The sequence below is a fragment of the Hibiscus syriacus genome, unplaced genomic scaffold (assembly GCF_006381635.1).
Source record: "Hibiscus syriacus cultivar Baekdansim isolate YM2019G1 unplaced genomic scaffold, ASM638163v2 tig00110889_pilon, whole genome shotgun sequence".
NCBI classification, from domain to species: domain Eukaryota; kingdom Viridiplantae; phylum Streptophyta; class Magnoliopsida; order Malvales; family Malvaceae; genus Hibiscus; species Hibiscus syriacus.
Window position 1 is genome coordinate 1,095,333 of NW_024062899.1, and position 10,157 is coordinate 1,105,489.

Here is a 10,157-nt window from a genome sequence, read left to right on the forward strand (position 1 = left end):
GGAAAATGAAACCATATATCTTCATTACCACGTTTTATACTCTCGGGTAGATCGCTAGTCATGGTCTGAAGCCACAAATGGGTCAACATAGCATCTCCACCCGGGTGTTGTACTTTCAGCCATGGCCTGAAGCAAGTATCCTCAAACAATTTTCTTTGTACATGTGAAAGCTTCGACGCAATTGTAGTGACTAGGCTTATTTTATTCCTTAAGGTCAATTGAGCCGAAAAAAAGTTATACAAAAATAATAAACATACCAAGTTAGATATACCAAAAACTACACTGTGAAGATATACCAAAAACAATAATAAACATAAAGAGTAGTAGTAGTTTATTCTTCAAACTTAAATTTGCAACACTGTGAATTTCGTATTTGTCTTTGTTTTTTGGTTGAAGTAATGCAATTCATTCAAGTTTCAATTTGCAGAAGAATAATAGTTTCTGAAACTTAAAATCGCAACACGAAAATGATAATCGCAACACGAAAATGACTATCGCAACGAGAAAATCGCAACGCGAAACTAAAATCGCGTTGCGATTTTGTCGTTGCGATTTTCATTTCGCGTTGCGATCCTCAGTTTCAAATAGTCATTGTCTAAAATTGAAACTTGAATGAATTGCATTACTTCAACCAAAAGACAAAACAAAGACAAATACTAACTTTACAGGGTTAAAGACTTAATAGTTTAGCAGTATTGGCAACAATTGAATGAATTTAATAAGAAATCTAAGTGAAATGGTTAATCTATTATTGAAATTATCAGTAAACTTATCATCAATTTCAATATGAAAAACCTAATAATAATGCAAAAATTTTAAAATAAAAATAATTAAAAAAACTAACCCTCGGTGGTTGATTTGGTTGATTTTCCATTTCTGATCGTGAATGATTGTGAGGGTGGCTCTGAGAGATGGATATAGACGGATTTCGCCGGAGATGGGGATGGATTTCGTCGGAGATGGGGATGGATGTCGCCGTAGAGAGTGAGAGATGGAGATGGGATTGAGTTGTGATTTAGGGTTTTAGGTTAAGAATTACGATTACGGGATATATTAATATTCGTGTTTGGAATTTGAAAATAAAATACGCGTTGCGATACTAATGGCGCTTTGAAAATCGCATTGCGATTTTGTATTATCACAACGCGAATTTGGAAAATCGTAATGCGATAGTCAAAATCGTGTTGCGAATCTGGAAACTGATTTACGATACTGGAGATCGCGTTGCGATTAAGAGATCACATTGCGATTTTGTTGGTCATTTTGGCAAATCGAAAAAAAGTTGGTCAAAATCGTATATTATAAGGAATTTTCGGTCACTGAGGTTATTTTCTCTTTTTAGCCAATCCGGGCAGTCATTAGTTCTATCCGGTAACATGTGTCCTGATAATTTTTAAAAGATTTATATAAATTTTAAAAAAAATAAAATTATATATTTTTTTAAAAAAATACATAAATTTTGAAATAATCCCTAAACTTTCATTTCAACCCCTAAACCCACACTGATTGCCACCCTTTGCTATCGAAGAAGCTCCACCCGACCTCCCTTCTCCCCGAAGACCAAAACCCCTATGAAATCGTGGCCGGTTGATGACTGATCGATGACAAATTAACGTTTTAAATCTCGTGAATCCTAGGATAAAAATTGCGATCTCATGCGATTTTCGACAATGAATCGGCGATAACTACGACAACATATAACTAGGATGATGACAAAGACTACGTTGGCGACGACTATCGTGGCCGGAGAGGATGGCAACGACATATTAATGTTAGGATTTGGGATTTTAGGGTTGTTTTATGATATAAGAAAAGTTAGGGTTTTTTTATAAATATAATAAGATTTATAATATTTTTAAAAAATAAATTTTAAAATTATCAGGTTGTGACATGTGTCACTTAATGGGAAAAACTAACCCTCTTGACGGCTCGGGCATCTATATTGCTAAAGTTTGTAACGTTAAGCACCATAATGGGCCAAACAAGATGTAGGCACTTATTTGACACAAAATGTATAGCTTGGGCACTTATTTGAAAATTAAGCCTTTAAAAAAAATCTTTAATTGGGTCAAAGTTCAGGTTTGATCTCAAACGGGAAAATGAAAATTAATAATTTGTATTTTAATAAAATATTTAATACTAGTATATTTATATTTTTAAAATACTCAATATATTGTATGTACACTAATAAAATGAATAATGTAATACTTGAATTATCCGGTAAATTCCACGAGATAATGTTCTCAAAATAATTAATTCATGAGGTAATGCTATAGTCGGATTAATTGTTGATATAGGGTGAATTCTAAGAACGTAGGTCGCCATGTACTCCGGGCGACATAGGAGGTCGCCAAGGCATCTCTGCGAGCTGTTGGGCAGCAACCTCTTGGTCGCCATGCAAGCCCCGCGACCAAGCAGGTCGCCATGCAGGAGGTCGCCATGCGTTCTTCACGCCAGAAGCTGTTGGCATGCGTGTGTTGGCCCCCTCACTTCACTCACCAAAAAGGGCAGCTTGTTGTTTACTTCCCTGCGTGCTGGCCCCCTCACTTTGTCACTTTGTCACAATCCCATGCATGCATCCCATCCAACGTTCTATTAGGGTTTGATATGTTTTGTTCAATCCAGCACACGCATGCCAACAGCTTCTGGCGTGAAGAACGCATGGCGACCTGCTTGGTCGCAGGGCTTGCATGGCGACCAAGAGGTTGCTACCCCGCAGAGATGCCTTGGCGACCTCCTACGTCGTCCGGAGTACATGACGATCTACGATCTTACTGTAGAATTCACCCTATATCAACAATTAATCCAACTATAACATTATCTCGTGAATTAATTATTTTGAGAACATTATGTCGTGGAATTTGCCGAATTATCCTAGTATATATTATTACAGAATAATAATACATTTTTGTTAGTGTACATTATTGGTAAATTCCACGAGATAATGTTCTCAAAATAATTAATTCATGAGGTAATGCTATAGTCGGATTAATTGCTGATATAGGGTGAATTCTACAGTAAGAACGTAGGTCGCCATGTACTCCGGGCGACGTAGGAGGTCGCCAAGGCATCTCTACGAGCTGTTGGGCAGCAACCTCTTGGTCGCCATGCAAGCCCCGCGACCAAGCAGGTCGCCATGCAGAAGGTCGCCATGCAGAAGGTCGCCATGCGTTCTTCACGCCAGAAGCTGTTGGCATGCGTGTGTTGGCCCCCTCACTTCACTCACCAAAAAGGGCAGCTTGTTGTTTACTTCCCTGCGTGCTGGCCCCCTCACTTTGTCACAATCCCATGCATGCATCCCTTCCAACGTTCTATTAGGGTTTGATATGTTTTGTTCAATCCAGCACACGCATGCCAACAGCTTCTGGCGTGAAGAACGCATGGCGACCTGCTTGGTCGCGGGGCTTGCATGGTGACCAAGAGGTTGCTACCCCGCAGAGATGCCTTGGCAACCTCCTACGTCGCCCGGAGTACATGACGATCTACGATCTTACTGTAGAATTCATCCTATATCAACAATTAATCCAACTATAACATTATCTCGTGAATTAATTATTTTGAGAACATTATGTCGTGGAATTTGCCTACATTATTTGAATTTATGAAGTATCCTTTAAGAAAATACATTTTTATTAGTGTGATGTGTGCAGGGGATCAGAAGACGGATAATTTCGACGACGCAAATGATACCAAAATCAGAAAGCTTGAAAGTCAGAAACTGGACCTGAGCAACGAGAACAATGACTTGAAGGAGCGGATCAAGAAAGTGACCATGGAATTCGATCGACTGCGAAACAAGGAAGAGGAGATGAAGCTAGAAATGGATCAGTGGGATGAAGATAAGAGGATTCTGGAATCAGTCACCGCGACATCGGCTATTCTTGGAGCTGATGTTGCCAGGCTTCAACATGATCTGATAACTTGGATGAGTAAAGTCGACGAGGCGAACAAGGAGTTGATTCAGTTAAAGGGGGATTTGGAAGCAAAAAGGTTGTTGATCGAGAGATTGGCAGGGAAATAACCGATTTGAGAAAAGAGAACGTCGAGGGCGAGCAGAGAGAGAGGGAGTTGGAAAGGAAGTTAGGGGTGCCGGAAGTGAGGTAAACGGAGGAGAGGAGCAAGAGAATTAGGAGTTAGGACCGAAGAGGGGTAAAGTCATGGAGCTCGAAGCAGAGTTGGCGAGAACGAGGGTTGAACTCGAGACAACTAGGAAAGGACATCGAGAATCCGAGGAGAAGGCCACGGAGTTGCAGATGAAGTTGCTTGAATTGACAGAGAAGGTGGAGAAGAAGACCGCTGAGTGCATCATTGGCAAGTCGAGGGAGATCGTAGGAACTGCTGGGAGTAAAGGGAAAGAGCTGAGCGTGCCGCCGCTTGTGGCAGCAGGAACGGCCGGTGCAATCGTTGCTGCGGTGTATGTTTGCTGTAGGAAGCGGTCGTAAATCGATGATTACCGACGCTTGATGATGAACGAGGTTAGGATATATGTATTTTAATTGGGAGAAATAAATTTTGCATTTTCGTTTAGTTTTTCGAATGAATTTCTGCATTTTGGTTTGATGTATTAAATTTATTATTTTATTCTGCTTTCATTGTTGTTTGGGTGACTTTGTAGTAATGCCCAGCAAATTGCATCCTTGAGAGGTTTTAGGGTTTAAGCTCCCCTTTTGCTTATTTATTGATTTATATGACCTGTTACGAGTTAATCATTCTTTATATAGTCATTTATTTATGTATTATTTTTTTTTATTTTTTTATATTATAGCTGTGTCATGTATCTATTTATTAAATATTACTATCTCTGTCCACTAAATTTAGCAACTGTTAGATTTTTTTAGTCAAACTCTTTAACTTTGACGTATTATTATTTCAAATTTATTATTAATAAAATATATAAAAAAAATATTTTAGAAACCTTAAATCAATAGTTTTCAAATATATATTTTATAAAATTTAATTGTTTACAATATTTAAAATAATCATGATTAAAGTTTAAAATTTTTGACTTCTTAAAATTCAATAAAAATACATTTAGTGGGACCGAGAAAGTAAATATAATTTGTCATTTATTATCACAATTCAAAGTAAAGAGATTTTTATGTTTTTTTTCTTCTTATTTTGGTCCATAATAATTGTATTTAAATATTTTTATATAGTTAATTGCAACATACATCCTCAAACTATAACTCTTATTTTAAATTTGTCCCTAAACTTTTGAACATTTTAATTTCATCCCTAAAATATGACTTTCATTCTAAGTTAGTCCTCAAAATTTTGAACATTCCAATAATATCCCCCAAAATCATTCAAAACTTCAAAGTTAAAATTAGAATATTTAAAAGTTTGGAGATTAATATAGAATGAGGGTTATAGTTTGGGGATGAATTTGGTATGTTCAAAAGTTTAGGGATTAATTTAAATTGAAAGCTTGAAGATGAAATTAGATTGTTTAAAAGTTTAGGACCCATTTGAAATGAGGGTCATAGTTTAAGGACACATAACGTAATTAACTCTATTTTCTAACAATTCAATTAAAGAAATATCTTTTTTAAATTACACATTTAAAAAATATTGATTTATACATTCACATGTCCATCGATGTAGAATTCACCTTATACCAACTAGGGATAAATTTAAGGAGGGGGATTTTTTAACCATTGTTATAATTTTAATTTTATATGATGTATTGAACAGTTGGTTCACATATTGATTAGGATGGAAAACAGGTGAGACGGGTGTGGATACCTCTTCCTTTATATCCGAAAATTATTTCATGGACATTTTTCATCACGTTATCAATGGTCTCAACCAATTAAAAATATTCACATCAATTATTTTTCACATATCATTTGCACGCATGAATTCTATTTTCCAAATAAGTTTCTTTATTAATGCATATTAAAATTAAAATTAAATTTAAGAATTTTTTTAGAATTTTTTTTAATTTCTTTGTCTTCTCTGCCAAAACATATCAAAACTTTCAATATGATCCTAAACTCTCATCCATTCCTAGTTTCTGTAACTCGATGGAAGATAAGTATAAAGAAACCAAGTTATCATTATTTTGTGTTGCATACGAAATAGAGATTAAAATTTCAAGTAAGCCGATATTGTTACATATAAAGCAAAGAGATAAATTTGAGGGTTAAAACAAATATTTTGGGGGAAAAAGGAATTTAAATGGAAAGAGATAAAAAAATTATATTTATGAATAAAGATTCTAAAAGCAATTCCAAAATTTAAGTTTAATTTTGATATGTATTAATGAAGAAATTTATTTGGAAAATAGAATCCATGTGTGTAAATGACATGGGGAAAATAATTTATATGAAATTTTTTAATTGGTTGAGAACATTGATGATGTGGTGAAAAGGATCCATGAAATAATTTCTCTCCATTTTCATACCGATCTAATATTTTCATATCTACTAGACTACCACCTACCCACCACCTACGACGGGTAAACATTTTAAATCCACACCCGCCCATGTGGATTCCTGTTACCATTAATAAAATGACACATGACACTTTTAAAAAATATTTTTTATTTTTTAAAAATAAAACTTATTTCCCCTTATTTTGACAAAAAAAACATAGAATACAAACTTATGTAAGTATGTGTTAAGTGCTACACTTTTTATTTTATTAACTTACACTAGTGTAAGTATGTGCTATATGTTTTTGTCAAAATAAGGAGGAAATGGCTTTTATACTAAAAAAAATTAATTTTTTTATAAAGTGTCACGTGTCATTTTGTATGTGGTCACATGCTTTAACGTCACTTTCCGTTATGGAAGTGGGTGAACCCGTTAGCAGCAGAAACATCATATATGAAATCGATAATTTTAAAACATTATGCATGAAACTGAGAATTTGATATGCTTTATGCATGAATGAGATAATTAACCCAATTTATAATAGTCTAACATTTATACAATAGGTTATCAGTGGCGGGCGGATGCAGGGCGGATAAGGTCTTAAACCCATCACCTATCCACTAACCACGATATGTATGATTTTTTACATCCACATCAGTCAACTACCCACTAAACTTGTACCCATCTCCATCCCAATTGAAATGAGTACAACGAGAAATTCACGAAATTATACCGATCGTCATCTCTATTATTGACTACAATTAAAATATATTTAAAATTATATACTTATTGCAATTATTAAACTTTAATTGCATAGAATTTATAAATAAAATTTAATGCAAATAAAATTCAAATTAATTAGTATTAATTCTTAAAATCTCGGGTGTATCCGGGTTAGTTTATTAACATTCTTGAGAGGAATTTTTTTCCCGTTTAAGATACTCACATTTGAATGATTATTATTTCCAAGTGAAGGTAAACATTGAATATCAACAGTGGTTTTATTTTTGTTGTTTTACTAGGAATATCAATCCCCCATCTTCCTTAGATATTTGTTGATTCCCATCATCTGTTGACTAAAATACCTCTCCCCGTTCGCTTGCTTTGGCTGAAAGAAAATATTCTTCTTCTTCTTCGATTTGGCAAGAGTTGTTGCGAGGAGTTATCTCTTGCTCCAACAGACTTCTTCTTCTATGTTGGTGTATCTGTTAATCTCTTGCCAAGTTCGTCTCTCTCTCCCTATTTGAATAGTGTTCTTGCTCAAGGGATGAATTTAAAGAAGAAACATGAGGTATCTATATTGCTCAATTTTGGAATTGCAGTCATCTCTTTTTCCCATAAACAATGATTTCTCTATGTTACATGTTCTGCACAAGAGCAGATAATATATATGAGGTTACTTTATTTTTGTGGCGAACAGGTGGAAGTTCTATAAGCTATTGTTAGTTTTGTTGCAAGTTCTGTGAGAGCTAATGCAGTAATAGATGTTTGTGTCGGTCAGGTGTACATTCCTCTCTTGATTATTCACCTCCCGAAGTTTTTCATTTTCTACTTTCTATTTGGATGATGTTGAATTTGTGGTTGAGACCGTTTAATCGACGTTAATGGAATGGAATAAAAACTTGTCACAGCTCAGAATCTAGCAGCAAGTTGATGCAACCTAAAATATTAATCAAAACTGATTGGCCTGTTTTATTTAATCAAATATGGACTTAATGGGTAATGCCTCTATTGTACTAGGTTTATTAGAATCCTGAATGGGACTGCTTTGTGATGGGCATCACTTTTTTGTAACTATTGTGTTGCTTGTTGTTTCCGTGTTTTGGGTCAAAAAGGATAGGGACATGGGTTTGGTTCTTGATTTGCGATTTTCTCCCTTCTTTTATGTTAGCAACTTAACCATGACCTATCACAGTTGTACCAACATTTACATGTTGGCTTTAGTCTTACTCTTGCATTTTACTGAACAGCCTGACAATTGCCATGGTCGTACTTTACTAGATTTTGTGACAACTATTTCGGTGATCCCAAGTATTTTATCTTTATGAATTCAAGCCTTTGACAAAACCACTCCAAACTTGAAGGCAAGGAAAAACATCTATCATTTCCTTTTCAAAGTCTTGTTCTTACTCTGATGGTGATATCAGTCTCACTTAATTATTTGGCAATAGCATTTTGGCGACCTCTTTATTGCAACTCAAATACTGATGTTTCTGAGCATCGTATTACTTAACGTTTCACATCCTTAGTTTTGGACCTCCCATTAGGATCTGCGCCCTTTTGATGACTCCAGGGAGCGACAAAAGTGTCTGTCCTACAACATGCTTCTCACATCAACTAATTCTGCTTGTTAGTTATTCTTACACACATGGGTACAAACCTACAAGGAAACAAACAAAGGCAGACAAAAATATCTATGTATGCAAGTACATTTTGTTCTCTTGCATATCTTCATATGTACCTTTAAACGCTGCTTCAATAATGTTTAGTTGACATGTATTGGAAAAACGTTTTAGGACATTTTGAGTTTCACATGGAATATTTGGATGTTTGTTTCCTTTGTTTCTTCACAGCAACATTGTCTGCTGATTAACATGGTTTCTAGGGTTATCTTGCACAACCCCTTTGTTCCCTTATATGTTTTTCATGTTGTTATTTACATCACTTGAAGCTATAGACATGGTTCTTTCTATTGATTAACATGATTTTCCTGGGTTATCTTGCACAAGTCCTTGCCTTCGAGTACCAGCATTCTGTTGTTGCGATAGATGCGTGTTCCCATCATGGAAAGGTTACGAATGCTCGTGCAGAGCGAATTAAGAAGCATTACATAGCTCAGATGTAGAAACTTGGGTATGTTAGGGAGTCAACTTCCTTTATTTTTTTAACATTTATGTGGATTTCATTGTCACAATTACACTTTCAAGTTAATTGAACCTCTACTTTGACAAGCCTTACACTTGTTGACAGACAGATTGGACATTTTTCTGTTAGATTAGGAAAAAAGAGATTAAACGTGCCCCAAACAATTACATGCAACATAATGTCCCAGGAAACATTGAAATCCTTGACCATAATGTCCCAGGAAACATTGAAATCCTTGACCACCTTTTCGTTGCGTGAAGCTGATGTTGAGCAGCTTAAATCTATTGAGCAAGATCTTGAACTTGGTTTGGTAGGCAATGGGAGTTCCTTAGTTCTGGCTGGCCTTTATGCTTGCGGAGATCTCTCAGTAACAATGCTCAAGTAAATGTCAAATTATGTTTGTAAGCTATTATTTTCCCTAGCCTTACTACTTGGATGAATGATGATAATTGTAGAAGCCATCTTAAGTCTATATATTAAAATTGTGCATTCAAATGTAATAGATTGAACATGGACACACAATATGGGTGCAAGACTACACAGACACAATGACACAAGATTGCTAAAAAAATTAGGATACTGGTATAACTAGACATGGCAGTTAAAAAAATATTTCCCTGAAGTTGGAACAAGTCCTTCAATTGGGCGCCAAGGGAAGGCATTGCGCCGAAAACAGCAAAGGAAGATAATTGAGTCTGAACTGCGTGCTGAAGAAAGTACTTATTCTGATTTGCCTCAGAGGGATTGTAATATGGACAAGGCTTGCTCTATCATACAGAGCGGAGAATCTGAAGCAGTTACCTAATGGCCAATTATGTTTTAGGACAACTAGTTTGTTGCACTTTTGATGACCTTCCACTACATCCTTTTCTCTCTTCTTCGCATGGTCGTGGTAATTGCCTAGTGAAGATCCTG

The 10,157-nt window shown here is 35.5% G+C and overlaps 1 pseudogene; it reads left to right on the plus strand.

Annotated features, from left to right (window-relative positions):
- Positions 1–4,157: 4,157 nt before the first annotated feature.
- On the plus strand, positions 4,158–9,795 carry LOC120144376 (annotated as a pseudogene).
- Positions 9,796–10,157: the final 362 nt, after the last annotated feature.